We start from the raw sequence: 25,486 nt of genomic DNA on the forward strand, positions 1-25,486 counted from the left end.
GAAGAGGGTGAGATTTCCCCTTGGAAACCTCTGGTGCTAAACAACACTTGTGACTCAGCTGAACAACTAGAGCAACAATGTGTAAATGTCAAATTATCAAAAGGTCCCCAATGTTGCCTTCAACCCTCTATTTATAATTGTTGCCTCACCTTTCCTTGTGGGTCCTCATCCAAATATTTCGACCTCCTTTCCCTAAAATCTATGTTTCCTCCAAGGGGTGCGTATTCCATGAGGGGTGGCTCCCATATCCCACTAGTATTGAAGTTTTCGATTTCCCCCAAGTCCCATGTACCAAAAATGTCTCCAATGCTCAGATTACAAAATTGTGCTATGCTTAGTACTTCCCCAATAAACTTGGTTAATCCTGTTAAATAAAAAATCAAAATTGGGGATATCACAGTCCTCCCCGCCAAAAATTGCTTGTCCTCAAGCAATGTCTGAACAAGCACGCTCTTTGGTTGTTGATCCCCACTGTCACTGCAAAATATGCTAGGGTCCCAGATGCACCACTGAATTGTCCCCGACCTCTGCACTGTCCTGTCATGAAGGAATCCCTCAATGCCATGATCCCAAGTCATCCTGTCCAACATGAAGCTCCCTTTGCTCCATTCACTACCCTGCCAGGTATAAGTACCAAAAGCCCTTCACATACCATCAATGAGTAGGGAATCATGATACTGTGGCACCATGTCCAACCTCTCACAAAGCGGTAAGTACCAAGTAGTCCATCTCATACACTTCAAGAGTAAACTCTTGAAGATACCACCCAATCCCTGTGGAGATAAAGTCTCACTCACATGAGCTTCTCCAAATATCATCTTGGTGACCAATTTGCCATGCTAATGAAGTTACCCACGCCATTAGTGACTCATTAAAGCCCAATGGAAGATCTGAATGATCTCCCCATGTAGTAGCCAGCTCATCCCTAAAGGTCGTTGAGCTGTGAAGTACTGTGATGCTCGGGTCCCCTGCTAGTCTCAGAAGGGTGCCACCATGCTGGCGCTACGCCACTCTGACTATGACATACTCTCCATTGTGACCAGACTGTACCCTCCTCTCTTGGGACTTGACGGCGAAAATGTTGTGAAGGCCAAGATCGTCCTGCCCAGGCATCTCCATGATGCCAATGTCTACCCATCCACTGCCAATCTCGGTCCTAAGCAACAACAGGATAAATATGCCTCGCCATACAGTGGATGTCTCAGTGATCCCCCATGTGTCAAATCCAAGGTGAACTAGATCACTCTCTACCATGTCTCTGATCATCACAAAGTGGAGTGACCTGTCAGGTAACTGAATCCCCGGATTCCATAACAAGATTCGTTGCGACATAGTCTTGATGACTGTTGGAACCCTCTTGTTCCATATCTTTGCTCCCTGTATGTAATCAATGTATAGACTCCGCATGTCGTGAATCAACCAGGTGAACTCAAAATTGCCCTGCGCCTGCCATACCACATTGTGAAATCTATGATCCTGCCTCCTGAAAGTGCACCCCGATACTGCTTGGAGTCCAAACATCTGCTTGTAGACGAGGTCTACCATCCACTGCACCTCATGCTCATATAATGCCTTACATTGTCTCGCTGAAATTGCATCATGCAACTCCCTCGCAATCACCCCCCCAAGTGTGAGCCCAAGGGTGGAACATATGCTACCTCGGCAGTAAACCACGCCATCCCTAAGCCTGTATCTGTCGGCTCGTGCACCCACCAAATGTCTCAATTAGAGAGTCTCCCTCTTGCCCATGCCACATTGTGTCTCATCCATCTGCTTAGGGTGAGCCTCCCATGACCTGCTGCCTGTATTGAGAGCATCAAAGGGCAACAACCAAATGCCTTGCGACTGTAAGCAATACTGGAGCGTGATAGGTGGGTAAGTCCCAAAGGGTATGACCAAGAGTCTGCCGGGATACTGAAGAGTAATCCTATGGACGTCCCTCTCTTCGCCTCAGATCTGCTGATAACCCAATCGAAGACCTGTCTTTGTTGAACATGTTGCCCCTAGATGCTCATTAGCGTCCCCATCGGTCAAGGGTGAGCTGCTCTTGATGGTAAATATAACGTCCATGCCCATAAGTCTCCTTGGAGGCAACACTCCAAGAGCCCATTGTGTCGCACCATATGTCATTGCATACCACCAAGTATCCCTGTACTCAATGCAATGTGAGCCGCTCCTCCTACTCCACAATGCAATCCAACACACTACAACACACCACAATGCACCTCCATGTCCACCTGCCAACCACTACTCAACGTTGGATGCTCCTACGCATCCCTGGGTGTCATGGCCTAAAGCTGTGATAGTACGCTTCGGCCTGCACCTGACTGACATCATCACCTCCATAGTCACATCACCAGGTCCTCCGATGAATGGATCTCCATAATCTCGGATAAGTGGCTCTCCTGTCCTGATCCTCCCTAAGAGATCTAACATGTGAATCTCCCTATGTACCTGTGGGGGTGTCCCTAAGGTGCTGCTTCTCGGCGACCATTGTGCCCCATATATTCATGGGAAATCTTCCTCTCCATACAAGGAACTATCTGGTGGCTTGTCGATGCTGCCACCTCTGACAATCTCTTGCCAAGGTACACTGATCATCCTATGCCCCCACACACAACCAACATGCCAAGACAACTCATGGAGGCTTCCTGCCCCTTTGTCAGCTCGACCTGTCTTAGGTGTTGCCCAAAAATCTGGTGGGAATATGAAAATGGGGGTGATTCCAATCATTGGATCCACCATCCTGCTACTACCTTGACTGACCCAATCCATGGAGTGGTGGGGAGTCCCACCTGGGTCCCAACAATGATCCAACCCTCGAGCCCCTCTAGAAAACCACGACCCCTGCTGAACTATGCTCCCGACCATGGATGTATCCAAAAACCTAGTCAACCCTATCAAGTACCAACTAAATAACTCGTGCCACCCAACCCCATGAGAGGGATCAAATGCAAGGGTCCCCAAATATGTAGCAAGTCCATCATGCGAGTGTTGCGCCTTGCGCAACTCATGTCGCCTCGTCTCACTGGCCCGGTCAACATATACAATCTGTCTATGTAACTTAGGCACTCTCCCTCCAATGTGCAGAGGCAGCGTAACAATACTACATGCCCCATCTACATAAGCCTAAAGAGAGCTACTGAATGGAAGTACTGCAACTTTGCTAGCTTCCTATGCATTTATCTTCTCCACGTTGATGGCAAACCCAAAAGATGACTGCCCATCCTCCTCCATCATGGATTCAACCGGAGTCTTGAGCTGCCCCACCACAGATACCTCCTCAAGCATAACATCCTCATCTAGCTCACGCTTCTCAAGGTGCTCTCCATGCTGCTGTATGTAGCTATCGTCTAGGAACTCTGTCACAACTCTGGGTACCTCTGTGCCTACTAGAACCTCGTCAATGGATGGTCCCATGGGTGTGTGCCCAACTGACTCCGCCACTGTGTCAATCGGGTCTACCAAAGGAAACTCCCACAAGAGTGGCTCCTATGTCACGCTATGTGTATCCACGTGCTCCTCACAACCCTGCGTGGTCCCAACCTCATATTTGACCTCCTTATCTGTCTCCTGATGTCTAAGACCAGGTATCCACCAACAAAATCGCCTCTGGGTCTCATCCTCTAACTGCCCACCTCTACATGATGGTCCAACCCATGAACTATAGTTCTCCTTCTCCTGTTCATCGAAGGAATGAGGCATGGTAGGATGGTCAGACTGATCATACATGTGGGTGTTGTATTGCTGGGATACACGTGTATGTACTTGGTTTCTGTGTTGGCCATGTATCAGTTGTTGCATCCCCTCTAGAATCCGCTTGTTCTGCCTCACCAATTGTTGGCTCTGCCTCATCAAGTCCTCCATGATCTTGCTAGCCTCCCCACAACTGGCCAAGATCATGCTCTGATACCACTGTAATATTTCGAGGGAATCTTTACAATAAATAATAAAGCAAACATAGACATAAAAACCATTGAAAATCAAACACACAAATCAATGCATGAAATTGCACCAAAAATTGCTTTGCTGAGCCATTTTATTATAATATGAAGAGGGTACAATGAGGTGCTGAAAAGAGTGCACCTAAGCTTGCTCAAGGCAAGCTAGCTAGCTAAGCCCAAATGAACCATAAGAAGTCCCTCCCAATTCTGATGTGGCTCTCTCCTGGCTCTGCGCTGAAACTGCCAAGAAATATGCTGCTGGCTGTGAAGAACTGCTACTAGGGCCTCCTCCGGTGCTTGGAAAATTTCGGGAAATTAGCCCCAAGCTTTCCACCAAAAACCCACAAAAATCGACGAAGGAATTGGCCAAATGTTGACCTCGGAATTTCGACCCAAATTTCCCCTAGCTCCTCTTGCTGCTAGCTGAGTTGGGACCTCTGTTTGACCCCTCAAATCTTCCTATAAAATTTTGCAATTTTAGATATGAGATCCCTGTCAAAAACCCAAAAAAACCCAGAAAGGGTTTCCTTGGTTCTAACCTTCAAAATTTGACTCTTCACAGCTTGGCCCTCCACCAAATTCGAATTCTGTTACTATGGCTGCTCCTATCAATCTCTGCTTTCCAAACTACAACAATCCTCCTCCACTGGCCCTCCACATGAAATCCCGGTAGCTCAGCTCCTAAATCCTTCTCTCAAGCCTCCCCACAATCAGCTCCACTAATGATTGTGCAGTCTTGGGACAAGTCTACGTTGGCCCAACCAAAGAAATCTGTCTTGCTGAGAAGGACACTCTTAACTCCTGTAAATTCTCTTCCTTCACCTGCAATTTGGACAAGGAATTGCCCAGTAATGGTATAGCCTCTAATTTTAGTACCCACTTCACCCAAGAACTGTGTGGCTCTTCTTCTGCGTCTAGGCTGAAGCTAAGGCAAGTCGTACCACCTGAGACTGGTCCCTCAAGTCTCAACAAAGTCGTGACAATACCTCCCTAGGGTGGCACTCGTGGTCCACCGAAGAAGAGGGTGAGATTTCCCCTTGGAAACCTCTGGTGCTAAACAACACTTGTGACTCAGCTGAACAGCTAGAGCAACAATGTGTAAATGTCAAATTATCAAAAGGTCCCCAATGTTGCCTTCAACCCTCTATTTATAATTCTTGCCTCACCTTTCCTTATGGGTCCCTCATCCAAATATTTCGACCTCCTTTCCACAAAATCGATTTTTCCTCCAAGGGGTGCGTATTCCATGAGGGGTGGCTTCCATATCCCACTAATATTGAAGTTTTCGATTTCTCCTAAGTCCCATGTACCAAAAATGTCTCCAATGCTCAGATTACAAAGTTGTGCTATGCTTAGCACTTCCCTAATAAACTTAGTTAATCCTGTTAAATAAAAAATCAAAATCGGGGATATCACAAAATCACACTTTCTCGCTTGACCAAATTAGACAATCTTTATATTGATTTTGGTCCTCTCAAAGAGAGGAATTCAATGCTGCAATTATCTTCCCCAGAGGAGCTATCCAAAATGGAATTTGGCCCTAGTTGCCAATGTTAGCACTCCCTCTCAACTAGGGAGAATTCCACTTGCCAATCCATCCATCATCATAGATTATCCTGTTATGATCCATCTGCTCTGCTATGTTCTGCTCTGCGCTGCTACGCTTTGCTTTGCTCTGCTCCGCTGAACATTGATATGAATAATAAAGAAGAATTGATCGAGAGTGTCACAAGACCTTGCCACTCTCTATTGACAAAAAGTCAGTCCATATAACCATGAAACTTGATCACAAGTGATCAAGTTGAAGAAACATCATACATCCTAGTCATAGCGAGTACGATAGTACCCGATGCGTCCATCGGTATTGCTGTGGTCCCTAACCACTTTTTCCAACTCATTGGCCAAATGAGAGGTACTTCCCATGTGTCCCAGACTACATGGGTAGGATGATACTGAATCAATAACAGGAAAAGAATGTATCACACCTTGCTCACAACCACACGTAGGGAAAGGACGAACCACATCCTACAATCACACGTAGGGAAAGGACAAACCACATCCTACAATCACACGTCACAATCACACGTAGGGAAAGGACGAACCACATCCTACGTATGCAAATCACCGAGAGTAGGGAAAGGATGAACCACGTCCTACAAACACAAGGCAGAACAATCAATCGTAGGAAGGATCCTACGGGTGGGGAAAGTATGAACCACATCCCATCGACATGTCAACCAATAATTGTAGGGAATGAGCATCCTACATGTGGGGAAAGGATGAACCACGTCCCACTGACATGTCAACAGATGCCTATATGCATCTCTCGCTGGGGTATCCGCAGGAGAAGGTGAACCACTCATCCTGCTCATATGCCATAGGAGAAGGTGAACCACTCATCCTATGCATATGTCATCAACAGTAGGGGAAGGTGAACCGCTGACCCTACACATGTGTCCGCAATCATAGGGGAAGGTGAACCACTCACCCTACACACATGTCAACTACCATTGGGTATCATAGGGGAAGGTGAACCGCTCACCCTCATAGCTCAATAAGTACCCCAAGCCCCCAGGAGCTCCCAGAGCTCAATATTCAATCTTAACTCATGATCCCTTCATATAGGAAATAGTGCCGAGCTGTATCAAGACTAGATCGATGGGACCCTTATTGCTCCATTCAGTAGCATATAGATGTATATACAACAATCAGAGGTCAATACTTAGTAAACTTTCTGCTTCTTGCATATCCTGGTGAAGAAGATATTTAACTGTACTTACTCCCTCTTACTGAAGCCATAAGCCTACGCTTGTCTTTCCAAAGTGCACAGTGACCATCTGGCAGCCTGCTCAACATAAGATCCATCCTCTTTGTAGATAAAACATGCCATGATACCATATAAAGTGGTATAAGAAAAGTCCAGGATTCTCTGGATCCTACTTTGTAATATACAACAGCGGAGTTTACTTAAATGGCCATGCTGGCTGCTTTACTCATTCAGTCTTAATGGAGTTCCAAGAGCCACAGACTTCAGTCTCGCTGTAATCAGTTCCTCATCTGTCACTCTCTGTCGACTCAATTTATCATCAATCACACTCTGCTCAATGATAATGTGTAATTTAAACTCTGTGCATCATACCCTAGCATATTGTCATACCTTTTAGCAAGCAATTGTCAAGCTATATTCTGTCAAGAAAGCTTAAGCAATGTCAAACTTTTAGCCACTTCAGGAATCCAATCAATCATCACTGGTGAAGAATAGATCCTACTGATGTAGGCTCAGAAAGTGTCATCTAGAAATGACTGCAAAACTAATGTTCTCAGCAATGTAAGCAGTCTAGCTATTGCTTCAGACTTGCACATAATTTTCAAACTCTCTTTCACATCTTTGGTTACTGTCATAGACATTTGCAATATCCATATATTCTTGTACAAACAACTGTTAGTAACATAAACAGTATCTACACTCTATCCACAAAGCTTATGTTCACAACTCCACTACTTTTACTAAATGCATACCAGCAAAGGTAAACATCTGAAAGTGTTGTTAGCTCAACAACTAACCCTGCAAGGTTTATAATGATGAACCTCTTTACTTAATGCAGAGATATATGCCACGCAAATGATTGCCTGGTGATTCAGCTTCAACTCAAAGGACTTCAATCGAGGTGCTTCCAAAACAAGTATCCTTTATGAGATCTATGGTTTACTGATGCCTAGAAGATATATGCCTCAACAACAAATCTTCAAGAGTGCTGCTTCATCAAACAAATCTCATGAACACAACACCAAATGCAACAGAGATATGCTAACTGTCCATGGGCCTTGACTAATTTCATGTATGCTTCAGTTTAACCATAATTCTTATAAGCGTGTGTCCCAGGAATATGAATGTATCAGCTAACAAATCTTTCAAGCTAGAAGGGCCAAGGCTTCCACAGATGTTCAAAGAGTATCCAAAACGAATTATCTACGTTTATGACCCCACAGTTGACTCAACACTCATCCTATGGATTTGCTTTGCAAGGCTGCAGAGGAAAAAGACTTTAGATCTTTCTTCAGGCATGAATTAATACTTCAACTGCAGAGAATCTACCGCAAACGATCTTGAAGGAATTCAATAAATATTTACATAGTTTCACTGTTGAAACATTCCAAAAGTAATTTGAGTGAGCAATATAAACATTGTCAAGTATTCAGTTGTGATGGTTCTGCTCAAGTGATTTCAACTTTTCAATTTAGTTATAGTTGTCTCTGTCATATTCCAACACGAATCCTTAGATCCATCACCAAGTGATGATGCTCAAGATATGTACACTCTTGAGTCCGAGCCAACTTAACAATCCTGTCCTCTCAACACTATTTTCACATAAGCCTTCACATTAGTCATACATATGCCCGACAATCAACCTTACTCTGACCATTACCATTCAACATTCATGTATCACTTCCTCTGCTCCACGATCAAATGTCATTAACAACAATATATTACTCAGTCAAACTCTACACTCATACAGGCAACTCTCTCTACTTGACATATGCATCAAACCATCCATCTTAGCCAATGCCATATACAACAATAGCAACAAAGGTTCTGAAATACAAACCCTTCAGTAGATAGTCCTCAACTCTGCTCAGTGAATGTAATCATTATTCCAAGTTGGTCAGCTACGTTACAAACTGGATAAGTTCAAGCACCTGAACACAAGCTAGTGTTCATGTTGCACCAAATAAAAGACATAAATGTAGTGCTAGAGACTTGTTGCAGAGTTTGTGCCTATGTAAACAGATTTGACCAAATTTATTATCGTCAAATTTTCCTTCCACCTGCCTCAGTGCATCACAAGAAGCTCGCATGTTGATGTAAACTCCTCTTATGTCATACGTTGGATTGGCTACAAAAGAGGTATGGGACTCCAAATTGCACTTTGTTTGGCTCCAAATTGTAGAGCTTTAGATTATGCCATCTACTATAGTCGGCACTAGGTATTAAACTTCTTTCTAGATCATGACCATAGGAGACTCTGAACTTTAGAGATTAGGCACACTAGAGCTGCCATAGTTAATTTGAAATAAAAGTTATGAATTCCAGATAAGGATGTATGCTCAAAGTTTAGGTCTACAGGGAGTACTATGCCGTTTGATGTTTGATCTAGCCTTTATGCGGATTTGATTTAAGGCCTAGTAAAATTCAAGAGAGGACGCTTCAGATATGCCAATTCTTCAGATAGCAAGGCAGCAGAAGTAAGCTTCCAAGGTAAGCTGCACAAATCTTGGTCGAAATGTCCCCTCAGTCAAAAAGCCAAACTAATGCGAATTTACCTACCTTAAGAGTAAACATGGCTACAGAGATAATGTACTTAGAGAAGGATAGGCCCTAATTCACTTAATGGAAGCCAAGGTCTTGCACAGACTTACAGTAGTAGCCCAACAGATCCTCCTTTTGCTCAGAACTTAATGACTACAAGGATGGATTAGGGTATATTGGAGTGAGATCTAGCCTTCAATCCAAATGTAAACAGACCCAAACTATACTCAGTAACTCTAGTCCATAACCAAGAGAATTTTCGTTGTTCCTCAAAGATCAAATCCAGAATCGTGCTTCTCTTAAGATCTGATTTTTCTCCACAGGGGCCGAAGACAATTGCAGAGTTGAGTCTCTCACATGATGTGCGTTGGATTCATTGCCTCAAAACTGTACCATACGAGGCTCAGGGATTCTGTCATCTGAAATTGTATGACTGATCAGTCAAATTCTTGCTTGGGCTTGACTTCTCCTAGCTCTGATACCATGTTAAATTTATGTTAACACGTTCTTCGCATAGGTTAGTTACTTCATAAGCTCATTATCAATTTCATTTGACCATAAGCAATCACTTTAACCATCTCCATATGACAGTAACTGAATGAAAGAACATTAAAAGTAACTGCAGAAGACAAGCCAAGACAAGAGAACACATGATATGGTTCAAGCCAGGGAAAAACCCCATAATGGGGACAACCCTTGATTCTTCTTATTATTATAATCAAGTGTTCAGCAGAGAGACAGTACAATAGAAAGTCAAGATTGTCTTGTCAATAGAACATCGAGAGGTACATCCCATAGGTCAATAGATGATCCAATCATAGTAGAGATATAGAGGTAGAGATGAGGAGGATATACCATCCCTGAATAAGCCCTAGATGCACCAGGTTAGGGCTTGTGTCATACAACCCTTGTAAACACATCCATAACATCCAACTGCTGCAGCTTTTCTTGTAGACACTCTGTTCTCCTCCTAATGCTCAAACCAGCCCATAAACAATCCTGAAAACCAAACAACTGATATGAAGATAAGTCTGCAGATAACCAGAGATTGGAACCCTCTTTGATGACCATTGGTGAAGCATGATAAGACATGCGGCTGGCATGAGGTAGATACTAAAGGATTTCAGCTTACAAAAGAAGGGTTTTCATATCACAAAACCCTTCCTAATGACTGCGGCTTCTATCAGAATAACTCAGTACTAAAGTGGAGGTAAAGGGAGCCCAGAACATAAATCTCACATGCTCAAAAATTCCTTAGGAGATGCGGCCTCCAGCTTTGAGAACCCAGCACATAAAGTAGCTCAAACAAAATGACAAGCAGTTCCATCCTTCTTCGCTGGAGATGACCTTCAATCTGTGGCTATTTGAGAGAGATAAGTTATGTGACACAATGTGATGGAGCACTTCTATATATAGTATTCGATGGGGACAAGAGACGTGTCCACTGGACTAGATGAGCTGGCATGTAGGAGAGGCCGACCATACAAATTTGTATGAGATAATTCAAAAATCCAAAATCACACTTTCTCTTGACCAAATTAGACAATCTTTATATTGATTTTGGTCCTCTTGAAGAGAGGAATTCAATGCTGCAATTATATTCCCAGACGAGCTCTCCAAAATGGAATTTGGCCCTAGTTGCCAATTTTAACAATGCCTTTAAACATTTTTTTTAGTTTTTAGTCTTTTTTGTTTGTTTTTTTTAGTTTTTGTTTTATCTTGTCAAATACTTATCTTAGGGAAACCCATTGGGTACTTCCCTCATTTTGAGGATGGTATTGAGGCTAAATCAGATTCTTTGGGGCTTGTTGTCGCACAGATTGTCACGACAACGCTCAGACTGGGGGCTGTCACCCTGATCCCCGATCTCTCTGTTTAACCCCGTCTCCCGCAGCTAAGGGGGGTAGACCCTCTGAGATGAGCGTTGTCGTGACAATCTGTGCGACAACATTTTTTGGCGCCGTTGCCGGGGATAGAGTTTTTCTGTCCTTGGTTCTTTCATTTCGAGCTTTTTCATGTTTCACTTCTTGTTCAGGTGGCGACTCCACTTCATATATTATCTTCAAGAGTGTATACTAGAAGACATCCAAGCAGTTTGTGCAATTCTACTCCTGATCCTGAGAAGGTCCTCAGGGTACGATTACACAAACTCTCTTCTCGTACACTTCTTGTTAACCTTGGACAAGAAGCCCTCTCTGACATTCATTTGCTTTTTAAAGGTCAAGTTAGGCACATCATCATGGATATGTATGCCCCTTGCAATTTTTCTAACATTCCAGGGTATCCCAATGCTATTCCACCAGTTGGGATAGATAAATTGCCTAACTTTCAGGGAGATAATGCTATTAGTGCAAATTCGCATCTAAGAGACTTTAGTATATGGATGGCTAAATATGCAAGGTCTCCTGATTTCGATCATGAAGATGTTAGAATGACTCTTTTCATTTTAACCTTGGGGGGTGATGCTCATGAATGGTTTACTGAAAAACCCCAGAATTCATTTGATTCCTTAGAATCGATCATTAATGCATTTAAAGAAAAATATGGAGATAAGAGAGAAGGAAGACACCTCGTAAAAGCTATTAGCCTAATAAAAAAGAGAGAGGATGAAACTGTTGAAGAATTTAATAAAAGGTTTAATGGTATTGTTAGAGAATTACCTCAAGACTATAAACCTACAGACAAAACTCTCCAAGATTTTTACATTGATGCCTTTAGTCCTGAGCCATCTTATGAATTAAGGCGTGCTAAACTTAATGATTATAGAGATTGCCCAGCCTTAGCTATAGAGCTTGAAAAGGACAAGGCCGCATCTGGGAAGTCTGAGATCCCAGGTTTCGATAGGGCTGGTACGAAACTAAAGGAACCTAAAGGAAAAGCAGTTCAAGAACCTGAAAGTGAGCTTGTTCTCAAATTGCTTCAAAAAAATTGAAACTATGGAAATTAATCATAATAAGGAGATAACCACTTTGCAGAATAGGTTGATCCAAATGGAAAGATCGCAAACGTAGAATTTTCAACCTCGAAATAATAATAATAGAAATAACAATTGGCAAAGGGAGGGTCAATCTAGTGAGCAGAGACCTCCTAATCCGCTAAGTAATTTGGTTGATAATGCTCCTCCTTATTGTCGGGTTTGTGATGCTCTTCATGAAGAGGCCACTTGTCCCATCGTTAGAAGAATTTTAGATAATGGAATGTTTGGAACAGGTGATCAAATAAATGTAGTAGGCAACAAGTTTCCTTTGTCTATGGATGATTGGATAGAGGTCAAGGAAAAGAGTCGTGATGTTGTGAATCCTTCATCAGCTTTTAGTATAAATAACCTTGAAAATGAAGATAATATTTTGGCTAGGTTATATGGTGAAAATCCCTCTCCCGAGCAAATCTTGGAAATTGCTAGAGATAAGGGTTTGACCTATCAAAGAAGGGATAAAGATCAAAGCGAGAATCAAATCCCCCCTCGAACTTTTAACCCTGGTGTAAACTCTGGAATAGATGTCGATTTGGGAAGTTGGTTTAACAATACAAAAATCTGGGTTCCTGTCTCCGAGATTGCTAAAATCCCTTCCCAAAGAGACAAGTTACTAAAAGCGATTCAAGGTCCTCAAGTCAATACTTCTCAAAAGAAGACTTGGGAAGTTGACTATCATGATGCTCCCATATATCTGCAAAGCTTAGACGCTGATAACAAAGATCACCAGCCTTTCTTTATCACCTTATTAGTTAATGGGTATAAATTGAATAATTGCATGTTAGATTCTGGTGCATCAGCTTGTGTAATGACTAAAAGGGTCATGGAACAACTTAAGTTAAGAGTTTCTAGACCCTACTATAACATATGCGCCATGGATTCTAAGAAAATCGAAGTACATGGTTTAATCAAAGATTTTCAAGTTCATCTTTCAGTTTACCCAGACATCATGGTTGTCATGGATATTGTTGTTGTGGATGTGCCTGATGCCTGGGGTATGCTGTTATCTAGAAAGTGGGCCTCTGGTTTAGGAGGAACTATTCAAATGAATTGGTCATATGCTATGATTCCTTCTCCTAGGGGTAATGGTTTTGTAAGACTAAATAGAGAGCCCGAAAGATAATTTCATGTTGAAGATCCTAAGAGACCTCACAACGAAATAATCAAAGAGCAATCTGACATTGGGAACTATGCCATCATGTTTAATTTTATAATTCCTCCCGATGATAAGATTAGGGATCTCAAGGGTAAAGTTTGGTATATGTACTTCGATGGTGCAGCGTCTAGGCATGGTAAAGGTGCTGGAATAGTGCTTAAATCTCCCCTTGGTCACATTTTCAAGTTTTCCTATCGATTAGAATTTGAAGCAACCAACAATGTCTATGAGGCTATATTGTTGGGGCTTGAGTTGGCCAAGTCTTTGAAGGTTAAATTGCTTAGCATTAAGGGGGATTCTGATTTAGTTATCATGCAGCTTAAAAAAAATTCACATGCAAAAATCAAAGATTAAGAAATTATCGAAATGCTGTGTGGGATACTATGGAGCATTTTGATGCCCTTGACCTTGAAGCAATTCCAAGAGAGCAAAATAGTTTGGCAGATGAACTTGCCGTAGCTGCTACTACTTTCCAGTTATCTGATGAGCTAATTAAAGATAAGATCAAAATGGAAGTAATATTCAGACCATCTGTTCCAGATAACTCAGAGCATTGGCAGATCTTCAATGATGAAAAGCAAGTCATTCGTTTTCTTAATAGTTTGGATGAGTTTGAGGATTTCCGGATAGTTTCTGAGGAGGATGGATCTTTAAATCATGAGCATATCATAAATCCCACTCCTAGGAATGTGGTTGCCTTAGAGCAACATTTTGATCGGCGTGATGCCACGAAGTTGAGAGAAGAAAATAAGATGGACCCAGGCGAATATCTCGAGATAAACATTGGTACTTCTGAAAACCCAAAGATCGTTAAAATTGGTAGAGGTACTAGTGTGGAGGAAAGAAAAAGGTTAATTGATTTACTTCGCGAATATCAAGATATTTTAGCTTTTTCTTATGATGAATTAAAGGGCTATAGGGAAGATGTCATGGAACATACTATCCCCTTAAAGATGAAAATGCTAAACCCTTTCGTCAGAAACTTAGGCAAATTAATCCTAAATTAACCCCTTTGGTTCAAAAAGAACTTGCGAAAATGCTTGCAGCAGGGATTATCGCTCAAACAAGGCATTCGACATGGTGTTCGAATCTGGTGATTGTTAGGAAAAAGAATGGTACGATAAGGCTGTGTGTCGATTTTCGAAACCTCAATCTAGCATGCAAGAAAGACAATTACCCTTTGCCAAACATGGAGACTTTGTTGCAAAGAGTAACCGGTTCTGGAATGATGTCACTGCTAGATGTTTTTTCTGGGTACAATCAGGTTTGGATTAAGAAGGAAGATCGTCATAAAACCACATTCACAACGCCATGGGGTACTTTTGAGTACATCAAAATGCCGTTTGGATTAACAAACGCTGGGGCTACATTCCAAAGGGCTATGGATTATGCCTTCAAGGGGTTAATCGGGAAGTTTATTGAAATTTACCAAGATGATCTTACTGTTTTTTCTAAAGATGGTACCAGTCATGTAAATCATCTTAGGCAGGTTTTCGATAGATGTAGAGAATACAAGATTTCTTTGAATCCAGCTAAGTCTGTTTTTGGAATAACGGAAGGGAAAAATTACTTGGCCATATCATTTCTAAGGAAGGAATCAAAATTGACCCCGAAAGAATTGAAGCAATCCAAAAGATTCCTCTCCCTCATAATCTTAAATCCCTTTAGTCTTTCCTCGGAAAGATAAATTTTATTAGAAGGTTTATTCCAAATTATGCAAAAATAGCTAAGCCTATTCAAAATCTTCTAAAGAAAGATGCAAAATTTGTTTGGCAAGAAGACGGCAAAAAGGCTATCCAAGAAATCAAATGTGCTATCGCAAGAGCTCCTGTCTTAGTTAGTCCCGACTATTCCAAGGATTTCATGATTTTTTCTTTCGCTTCTGAAGATACCGTTGCTGGTGTCCTGCTTCAAAAGAATAAAGATGGTCACGAGCAACCTATTGCTTTCATGAGTAGAGCACTTCAAAATTCCGAATTGAAGTACAATACCATGGAAAAGCAGGCTTATGCCCTGGTCAAGTCTCTTAAGCACTTTAAAACTTATGTGGGTTATTCTAAAATCATTGCTTTCGTCCCACACTCTGCTGTTAAGGATATATTAACTCAAACTGATTGCTTAGGGACTTGCGCTAGGTGGGTTACTAAAATACAAGAGTATGATTTAGAAATCAGACCTACCAAGCTGGTCAAAGGCCAAGGTTTAGCTCAGATGTTAACTGAAGGTAACGAAAAGACTCTTGGTTTGTTCTGTCTTAGCGATCTATCTTCGCCGGAACTGCAAAGATTAGCAGTGCATGAGTGGTACAAGGACATAGTTTATTACTTGATGAATCTTGCATGTCCTAACCATTTAGTTGCTCATAAGAGAAGGGCTCTTAGACTAAAAGCCACTAAGTTTTGCCTTATGAAGGATGGCCTTGGGTGGAGAAATCCTGAGGGCATAGTGCTTAGGTGTGTTGATGACGTTGAGTCCAAGAAATTAATCTCTGAGTTTCATTCAGGATTTTGTGGTGGTCATTATGCTGCTAGAACTACCGCCCACAAAATCCTGAGAGCTGGCTATTATCGGCCTTCAATTTTTTCTGATGTGCACAAGTTTGTTAGAGCTTGTCAAGCCTGTCAACTATTCACTGGGAAACAGAAGCTTGCTGCCCTGCCTCTACAACCTGTCATTGTAGAGGCACCTTTTCAGCATTGGGGTCTGGACTTCATAGGGAAGTTCCATGAAAATTCTAGCAATGGCTACTCATGGATTTTAATTGCTACGGATTATTTTACTAAATGGGTTGAAGCCATTCCTGCTAAGAATGCCACTGAAAAGGTTATTATGGATTTCATTGAAAATAACATCATTACTAGATTTGTTGTCCCCGCTAAGATCACTACTGACAATGCCAAAGCTTTTAGTTCTTTAGAGTTTTCATCTTTTTGTTTCAAGTATGGCATTGTCTTATCTCATTCGTCAAATTACTATCCTCAGGGTAATGGTCTGGCTGAATCAAGTAACAAGAATCTCATAACCATTATCAAGAAGATAGTAGGAGATAATAAGAGATAATGGGACAACAAAATCAAATATGCTTTATGGGCAGATAGAATCACTAAGAAGAAAGCTACTGGTAAATCTCCTTTTGAATTAGTTTATGGCTTGGATGTAACTTTACCTGTGCACCTCAAATTGCCAGCTTATCAGCTCCTCCATAATTTTTCTACTAATAAAGATGTTGTTCAGAATAGAATAGATCAGATTGTGGAGTTAGATGAAGCTCGTAGGACAACTTTTGATGCTATATGTAAAAATCAATCTAACATTAAGAAAAACTTTGATAAATTCTCTCGATCTAGATCTTTGCAGGTGGGAGATATGGTATTGCTTTGGGACCGCAAGAATGAGAAACCAGGAAAACATAAGAAGTTTGACAATTTGTGGCTGGGACCTTACATCATTCAAGATATAGCTGGACCAAACTCATTCCACTTGAGCAGACTGGATGGCGAACCACTTGATCTACCAACGAATGGCCAAATGCTCAAGCTGTTCTTCAAAGATGATATCTGATGCCATAGGGCATCCTTTGTATTGTATTTCTATCCCTACTCCTTGTCATTTCAGCATTTCATTTCTGTTTTAGATTAGATTTACTTTTCATGGTTAAAGAGCTTGTATCTTTTATGTGCTTAAATGTTATATGATGATTTTTGAATGGACGCTACTTATTTCTGTTGTGTGTTGCGTGGATGCAGATTCTGGATTCTCACATTCCTACAGTGCAGCAACGTGTCCCCAAGTAGAGCCAGATGTTGACCACTACCGGTCAACTGCCCATAGTAGCACACCCCCTTTTCTTTGCAAAAAGGGTAGCGCTTGATCGACATGTCCGTGCCATTCTACAGCCATCGACAGCTTGATCAGTTTATGTTGTAAACCCAGTCTGCATGTATAAATTGTAAATAATCTTAGCAGATATGAGTCATGTATGTAAATTGGCTAGGTGGACCTAATTTTCTAAGTGATAATCTACGTTCCGGAAGGTTTTTCGTCTCATCGATCCATGATCGGCAGAGTTTTCCTTCAGCCTAACCCCAAAGCCAGAATGGATTTTGTCATTAGAATCTTAGGAGAATCCTAGTGTGTTAATCTGCTAGGTTATAGTTGTGTCGCAGAACTGAGTGGTTTATGAGGGTCTATGTCAAATGGGTTTTCCCCCTTTGGGATGTAAAGTTGTAAAAGTCATGATGTAAAGTGTCTTGAGGGTTAAGAAATGTTTTAATCCCCTCATAAGTCCTAAGTACTAGGTCCTAGGTGATTTTTCCAAAAGCTAAGTTCGAGGATCCATTTAAAATAAATTTAAAAAATTAAAAAATTAAAAAAATAAATAAAAAAAATAATAAATAAAAAAGTATAAAGTAAAAAACCTAAAAATAATAAAATAATAATATTTTGAGTAAATAAATTTTTGATACATCAAAAAATTCGACGGATGAGATTAAGAGATATCTTGATCCTCATTGACGGTCGAGATCATTTTGACATGGATCACTCGAACTAGCTGTTGGGAATTTTTTCCTTTAAATAGGGTGCTAGGGGTCATTTGAGATCATTCGATCTATGAGTCTTGTGCTGAAGAAGCTCTCTTGTAATCTGTTTCTGGTGCTAATAAAGAAAGACTTTGGGGTTGAAATCTTGCTGGTGTTACTCTCTAGAAGCGCTGTGAGCTATTTTATTTTCTGCATATTTTAAGTTTCAGCCATTAGTAACAGCTTTTTGAAGAGTATTGTTGAGCATAGGTATCTTGTTCACTTGCTAGGGTTTGAATGATATTAGATTTTCCGAAGTAATGGCAGGTATCTCCATTGCTTTTGAGATCTAGTACTGCTTTTTCTCTCTTTATTGATGGTTGAAGTGGCTGTGCAGGAAACCCTTATCAGAGAAAACCAACGGGCGTTTGGGGAAGTTCTCGGCTGAACCAGCCAACTCCCGCAAGCATTTTCTTGCAGAGCCCAGCTAGTTTTGATCCTGGGTTTATCATTTAGTTTATTTTTCTGAATTGCATGAGAGATTTTCTGAAGTTTTTCATAGTAAATCTGGAATTTTCGATGATATTACTACTGATTATCATTGATGAATGTGGCTGTTAAAGAGTCAAAAGCTATAAATTGTTTAGCTGATCTAGGGTTTAAATTTTATTTTATACACAGATTTCATTAGGGTTTTCCTTTCTTCTGCAGGTTACAGGTGCTGGTTATTGAGAAATTTTTGGGGTTTTCATCAATAAAATCTCGAGCAGGGAAAGCTTAAAATTTTTTCTTCAAGGGTTTCTGAGTTGCTGTTCTGCAAACGTGTCGAATCTTTCAGCAAACCTGCAATCAGCAGCAAAGCACCTTTTCCCTTGCCCTCCTCACGTGGTGCTTCCAATCGCTGCCTATCCAGGCTACCTACGCCTTCCCCTCACTCCAGCTCCTTGGCTTGCATTTCTTTTTCCTCCCTCAACTGCATTTTCATTTGCGGATCCAGCCTACCCACGCTGCCTCCAAACACTGTCCACGCTAATCACTGCGTATTTCTCTTTTTCTCATGCCATCCCTTCACACAATTTATCCTGCGGTTTTCTTTGCTCATTGCTTGATCTTCTCCAGTCTCCACGCACTTGCAAAATTTTCACATCTCTTGGCCGTCCACCTGCAAAACACGTAAGGTAAACAATGAACTGTATGCGTGGGTAAAGAAATCACGTTTTACTGTTACGGACCAAGCAATCGTCACAGCGTGGGCATCAGGGAAGTCTCTCAGTTTCAAATACGATCCTGGGTTTAAGATCTGTGCCATTAAAAAATACTCCAACCTGCAAGCGTTCTCTGTCCGCCATCAAAGAAATCTGCAGAATGCACTGAAAGAGTTCGCGTTTTCGTTTATGCACGGGCCAGGTGACATTTTTTTGTGGTGTTACGCTGCGTGCTCACCTATCCAAACTGCAAGCGTATCTGCAAACTACGGCCACCTGCGTGCTGCGTCCCAGATTCTGCGTTCTCTTTCCGGCCGTCAAACCTGCAGCTGCACATTCGATTGAGCGTAGGTATTTTATTAGGCGTATGGTAAGTCGTGGGCAAATTCTTTTTTTAGATTTCATTTAAATTAGATTTAGAATCTTGTTTAAGTTTCGTTTAGGTTTAGGGTAACGTGGGTCTTGTTAATTCTTTTTTTTTAGAACTTCATAAAATTTTTAGATTTGGTTTATAATTAGATTATTTTTAGTTTTAAAATTTTTAAGTTAATTAGATTTCAATTTAAATTTTTGTTTTGTTTTATTTATAATTCATAAAATTTTATTTTTAGGACTTTGGTTAGCATTTTAGTTCAGGTTATATGTTAGATTTTAGTTTAGATTTAATTTTTGTTTATTCAGGTTTTCATTTTGCACATTTAGAATTTTAAATGCAAAGAGTTTATTTTTATATTTTATAAATATAAAAAATCATAAAAAGAAAAAAAAATATAAAAAGGCAAAAAAGGATTTTCTTTTCTTTTAGTTTAGATCTTAATATTTAGATTTTTTTTAAATTAAAGTTTCATTTAGTCTTTAATTTTCATTTGAAAAACATAAAAATATTTTGGGAAATTTTTTTTCCAGATTCAGTCTTGGCTCGGGAATTTATCATGTTTTATTTTTTTTCCTGCTGAGATTAAAAATTTGATGTGGAATTAATGTGATTTAGTATACTTGAATGATCATGAGTGTGATATCTGGTTAACATTTAAAATTTCGTGGTTGTTTAAAGAATTTACCTTTTGAAAATTTTAATTGCTGGAGTATCATTAAGCTATTGAGCCTTTATTGATTATCTTGTATTTGGTAAAAGTTAAGCTTTGATGATAAATGATTGCTCTACATGTTTTATATTTCTGCAGCGTCTGATAATTAATCGATTAAACATTAACTCCACAAGGCACTGGTCTCTTAACTTAACAAAATCAATTTAGTGCTTGTTTCTTCGTGTCTCCCAACCCAACTGGTTCACAGTTGGTTTTCATCATCTCATAGGGTCTACCCCCCTTAGCCGCGGGAGACAGGCTTAAACGGAGAGATCGGGGATCAGGGTGATAGTCCCCGGTCTGAGCGTTGTCGTGACAATCTGTGCGACAACAGGGCTCAAAGCCGATTATCATCAATATTAGTGAGTGTTATTGTATAATATTTGCTTGGGTCTTGACTCTTATTATCATTACTGTAATAATAATAATATAATATTTTATTATTGTTATATACTTTGGTTGTGATTGTAAGGTCACAACCCCTTCCTGTATTGCAATATATAAGTGGGTTATATCCGCTTGTGTTGAAATCATCACTTACGGAAGATTTTCTCTTTTAGTATACTTGCCTATGGGAACATATCATTGAGTTACATATACATCCTTATTTATAAAAGGAGTCTAATTTAAAACCTTGCATGGTATCATAGCTCCTAGGTTTCAAGAGCAGTAAACATTGTCCCTTGACTTTATGGCTATTTGGATTGTGCTCTCTGTGTTGTCTCATGGATGTGAGTGAAGGCATTCCTTCTTAAAATAAAACATCTTAGTGATCCTCTCAATCAAATCAGACATGAGACATACAAGTGCGCGAGACACAGGAATTTGCAAGCAGTGATGAATGCACATGATAGATGCCTTTATTCATTCATTTAGTAGTTGGTTCCTTCTTGTTTCAATCTTTACATCATATCGTAGAGAGTACCTATGGAAGTTTGACATGATCTTGCTGTCACATTGCGTAGGTGCTAGATCTATTGGTGCCACCAATGATATGACGATAATGTCTTGCGGCTAATCTGGGATTAATGCACAGGTGAAAAAATTCCAATGGTTCCATTTCATTTGTGGGGTTTGGCTGACTTTGTTATAAAGTTGAAAATTTTCATAATTTGAAGTTATATGGTAAGATCCAAGCCTTTGGCCCCTCAATGCTCCATGACATTTGTTGCCTTGTGATCATGGCATAAAATATGTACATGTAGATAATCATGACTATGGATACAGCTAGATAAACAAGATAAGATAAAATAAGCTAATTTTATCAATCTCCAACCTTTTTCGTTTTGAAATTTCAACATCACTAACAATGTTTTAGGAAAAGCTCATTTGAATCTCAATCTGGGAATTGTTCTTACTCTCCAAGCCCTTGATTTGCATTTTTGGCCACTGATTTTGCAAATCTCACTCTCTCTCTCTTATTTGTAAATTTCTCATATTTTCTGGAATGCAAACAATGTGAAATAGAGTTGTAGAACGACATAGAAGCTCTTGCCAATGAATATCAGTCCCATTCATGCTCTTAACTTGAACTTCTTTATCTTGAAGTTTCCACATTGAAATTAATTTTTGAGGAAGAATCACAGTAATAATTATACTCTTGCCAAATCTCTTGAAAACCTTGATCACGGGCTACAACTCACATGGTTTTAATTGAACTGTTTAAATGCTTTGTTGTACCTTTTTCATAAACACAATCTTCACATCTAATATAGCAACCACCTACCGATATTGAAGGTTGTACACAACATGACATGGCTTAATTGATAAGCTACAAAGTTAACAAATCTCCCACTTATTACTTGTTCGGATAGGGCAGGTGTAATTTGCATGACATGTTCATGGGTTGATCCATAGAGGTTCAACATATTGATGTACATGTCAAATTGACTTTTACACTTTTGTATATTTTGTAATGAATGCATGGGATTGTGTTGTGTATGTGATCATGAGAGCAATTCAATGCCCTCTTCCATTAGGGAGGCATTTATTATGTTAACTCAAAGTTACACAAACCATGGGTGCAATTGGAATCTACAGAACCTGGTGTTGGTGCGACACTCATCTCAAAATTAGGAATCAGGGAATTAGAACACTAACCCTTTTTTTATAAATATGTATTTAAAATTTAAATTTTATTTTGAATAAAAGGAAATGAAATTTCGAATATGAATTGAAGAATATCAACTACTAAATACTGAACCAATAACATCATTGTTTAAATTTTCGATTCATATATTGTAACATCATAGTTTCACACATGTAATCTTTTGATTTGAAATCAAATTGAAGTTTCATATTTCCTTTAAAAAATTGAAAATTTATGATTTGAAACAATGAAACGTTGAAATGATAAATCAAATTTCAGAGTTTCATTTCATGAATTCCATACTTACTAGACATATGAGTCAGTCAAGGCCCATATTTTGTTGAATTTTTGTAGCTGAGGTCTGTATTCAAAAAGAGAAAAATATTTTTTCGTTAGTTCATATTGGCTCCAGGAGGACAGGTCTTCCCCATTAGTTGAATGGAGTTGACACTTGGTGAAAACCCACATGATTTGATGACTATAAATAGACCATTCTACCTCCTCCATTTGGCATCAAATCAATTCGGATCATCAACAAATGAAGTCTTTTGTTCACACATGCGAAGGAGGAAGGAGGAGTTCTGAAGTTAACCAAGTCCTATTTTGATCTGTTTGACCAAATTTCTGAGGGTTGACTGAACTTCTTTCTAGTTGAGTTGACTGAACTTTTGAGGCATATTGTTGACTGAATTTTCTGAGTTGACTGCAGGCTGTCTGAGGCATATTTGACCATAGTTGACTGAGACTTTCTGAGGCAGAGTTGACTGAGATTTCTCGGCAATTTTGACCAAAGTTTGGGCAGAGTTGACCGAGATTCTTGGGAAACAGTTTGACAGATATTTTGGGCAGTTTGGACCAGGTTTGACCTAGCTAGTTTGTGTGGTCAAATTGACCGAGTTTGATTGACAAAATCAGATTGTACCATTTGTTGAATTGAGCTAGAATTTCTCCTAGAAAAGATTGCTGGGTTTTCTCCCAAGGTTTGGGTTTCCCAGGTGAAAATTTGTTGTGTCTACTGTGCTATTGTGATCTCTACCATTCCACTGTTCTATTGCATTCACAGTTGAATTTTCTGAAGTGTAATTACTTAATGATAATCTGGAAAGTGCAAAAATATCATTAGAAATAATTATCAGTAGCAGAAAATTGTGCTTGTTCTCTTAGCACTAGAAAATCAACATAATTCAAATTTCATAATACGTTGACATGACAATGATAAAGACTAAAGTTCCTCAAAATAACAAAAACCAAGCTTATCAGGAATAGCTCCACAAGTTGGAAATAAAAAACTAGAAATATGAAAATCTGAAGATTGATAGACTAATTTGGAAGATAGTCATTGCTCTTCACATCCTCCAATGGGCAAACACCTAATTCCATAGATTGGTTATGAAGCATTGTGTGTAGAAGATGAAGTACATATACCATCCTGCCCACCAACAATAGAGGCAGAAGAACTTTCCACAGTCGAGCTAGACCTAGGCATTGTTGCCTCATCTAATCACCAACACAAAGTCTCCTTAGAAGAATCGGCTAAAAAGAGGTTGTTATGTTTCTTAGATCTAAAAATTCTTTCACATACAAGATATCTGTGAATACTTTTGCTGCACAAACTAGTAGGCCTTGTGAAGAGGCAGAAAGCTAGAGGGCACAACAACACCTGGGACAGAGGCTCACTGTCACCACATCCTACTCTTCTCGGATTTTCAACGATGGGAGGAGACCCAGTAATGGCTCACTTGTGTAAGATGTCCTTGTGAAAGGTTTTAGGTGAGGGAAGATGGCTCATTCAATGGAAAGGTTCAACAAAGATGCGAGCCTTGGGAGAGGCTAATAAGACTTTCCATGAAAATCCCCTTTGAAAGGAGACTACAGGAGACCTAGGGTTAAGAATTGACACGTGATATATGTTCATCCAAGGTCAAGGTAGGTGAGGGAAAAGGCCAAGAATGATTTACTTCACCAAGTACTAAAGAATTAGCTTTCAAAGGATCCCCAAGTTGAAGCATTAGCCTCTAAGGTTCCCTCTTGGTGTGATGACTAGGGCATCAAATATATGGAGAATCCATCGTGAGAATTCCACCAAAACTTGAAAACCCCCGGAGGATACACAAAAAAGAGTTATATCCAAATGAAATTCAAAACGCCCCCCTCCAAAAGATTTTGCACCAAGCCCTAGGTAGGCCTCCCTATCCTTAAAGGGATGAAAAATAAAGCGTTTAAAGAGAAGATTTTTGAGTTTTGATGACCATCAAGGATTTAGGATTAGTGCTTGGCCATTGGTAGATTAGGAATCATGAAAAATATTGATGTATGCAATTTTCTCTTCAAGGAGACCTAAAGGCTTAGGCTTTCGCTACACCTTTAGATATTTATACTTCAATGGACACTTGTTAATGGAGTTTCAAGGATAAAATTCAACAATCCCCTAGGAACATTCATTCATTCACTATCCAATGAGTAACACATGCAAAAATTACCAATAGTTACAAATTCAAGCAATATTCAATAACTAGGGCACATTAATAACCATGAGACATTATTCCATGCATTAGACATTAACAAAAATTCGTCATGAAAGGGCACTTACAAGATAGCGAAGACTGTATCCATCCACAACAATGCCAATCCATAATTCATCCATAATCCTCCAAAATCATCCACAAATTCCAGGTCCGAATTTGCGAATGAGGCCGAAAATCCAAGAGTTCATGGTTTGAAATGGGAGAGAGTCTCTCCAATTTATACAAGACATAAGAGTTTGAATAACAAATCTAACAAGCCCCTCTAATCATAGCCTAGATGCTAAGTAACCCACCCATGGTTGCAAGCCAACCATGATAACTTTTAAAAATTAATTTATCTATCTTCTAAGCCCACACAAGGCTGACATCATGCATACGTGGAGGCCTAGAGAGGTAGCGTTTAGGCCTCTTGTGCTCAAAGTGTGGTAGAGGGCCTAAAAAATCATGATAAATGTAATGTTCTAGGGCAAATTTTCCCTAGGGTTTCTAGGATACTCGGATTTTAGTAGAATATTTCTTTCCAAATAATAGTTAATTCAATACCAAATATTGCTTTCTTCAACCAAACAATAACACCTTCTCAGTGATATAATAGACTGAACAACGTAATGCAACATTCAATAAATTCAAATTTCAATCAACAATTGAAATAACTTCCACAGTTTAGTATATTGTCA

At 39.9% G+C, this 25,486-nt stretch overlaps 1 protein-coding gene across 4 annotated transcripts in view; it reads left to right on the forward strand.

Moving 5' to 3' along the window:
- The window catches only part of LOC149222421 (Yippee family putative zinc-binding protein), a 142,504-nt gene that overhangs the window by 11,023 nt on the left and 105,995 nt on the right, over positions 1–25,486 (forward strand). Inside the window, exon 2 of one of the 4 annotated variants that reach the window (XM_089385433.1) lies at positions 7,550–7,612. The exons of 2 other annotated variants lie outside the window; for them this stretch is intronic. The gene's annotated coding sequence lies outside the window, so the exon portion shown is untranslated. Of the gene's footprint in view, positions 1–7,549; positions 7,613–21,160; positions 21,232–25,486 lie in introns of all 4 variants that reach the window. One more of the 4 variants, XM_089385432.1, reaches the window with a different exon arrangement.

The sequence above is a fragment of the Pinus tabuliformis genome, chromosome Q (assembly GCF_031772625.1).
Source record: "Pinus tabuliformis cultivar Carrire ecotype Pingquan chromosome Q, CPIR1, whole genome shotgun sequence".
Taxonomy (NCBI): Eukaryota; Viridiplantae; Streptophyta; class Pinopsida; order Pinales; family Pinaceae; genus Pinus; species Pinus tabuliformis.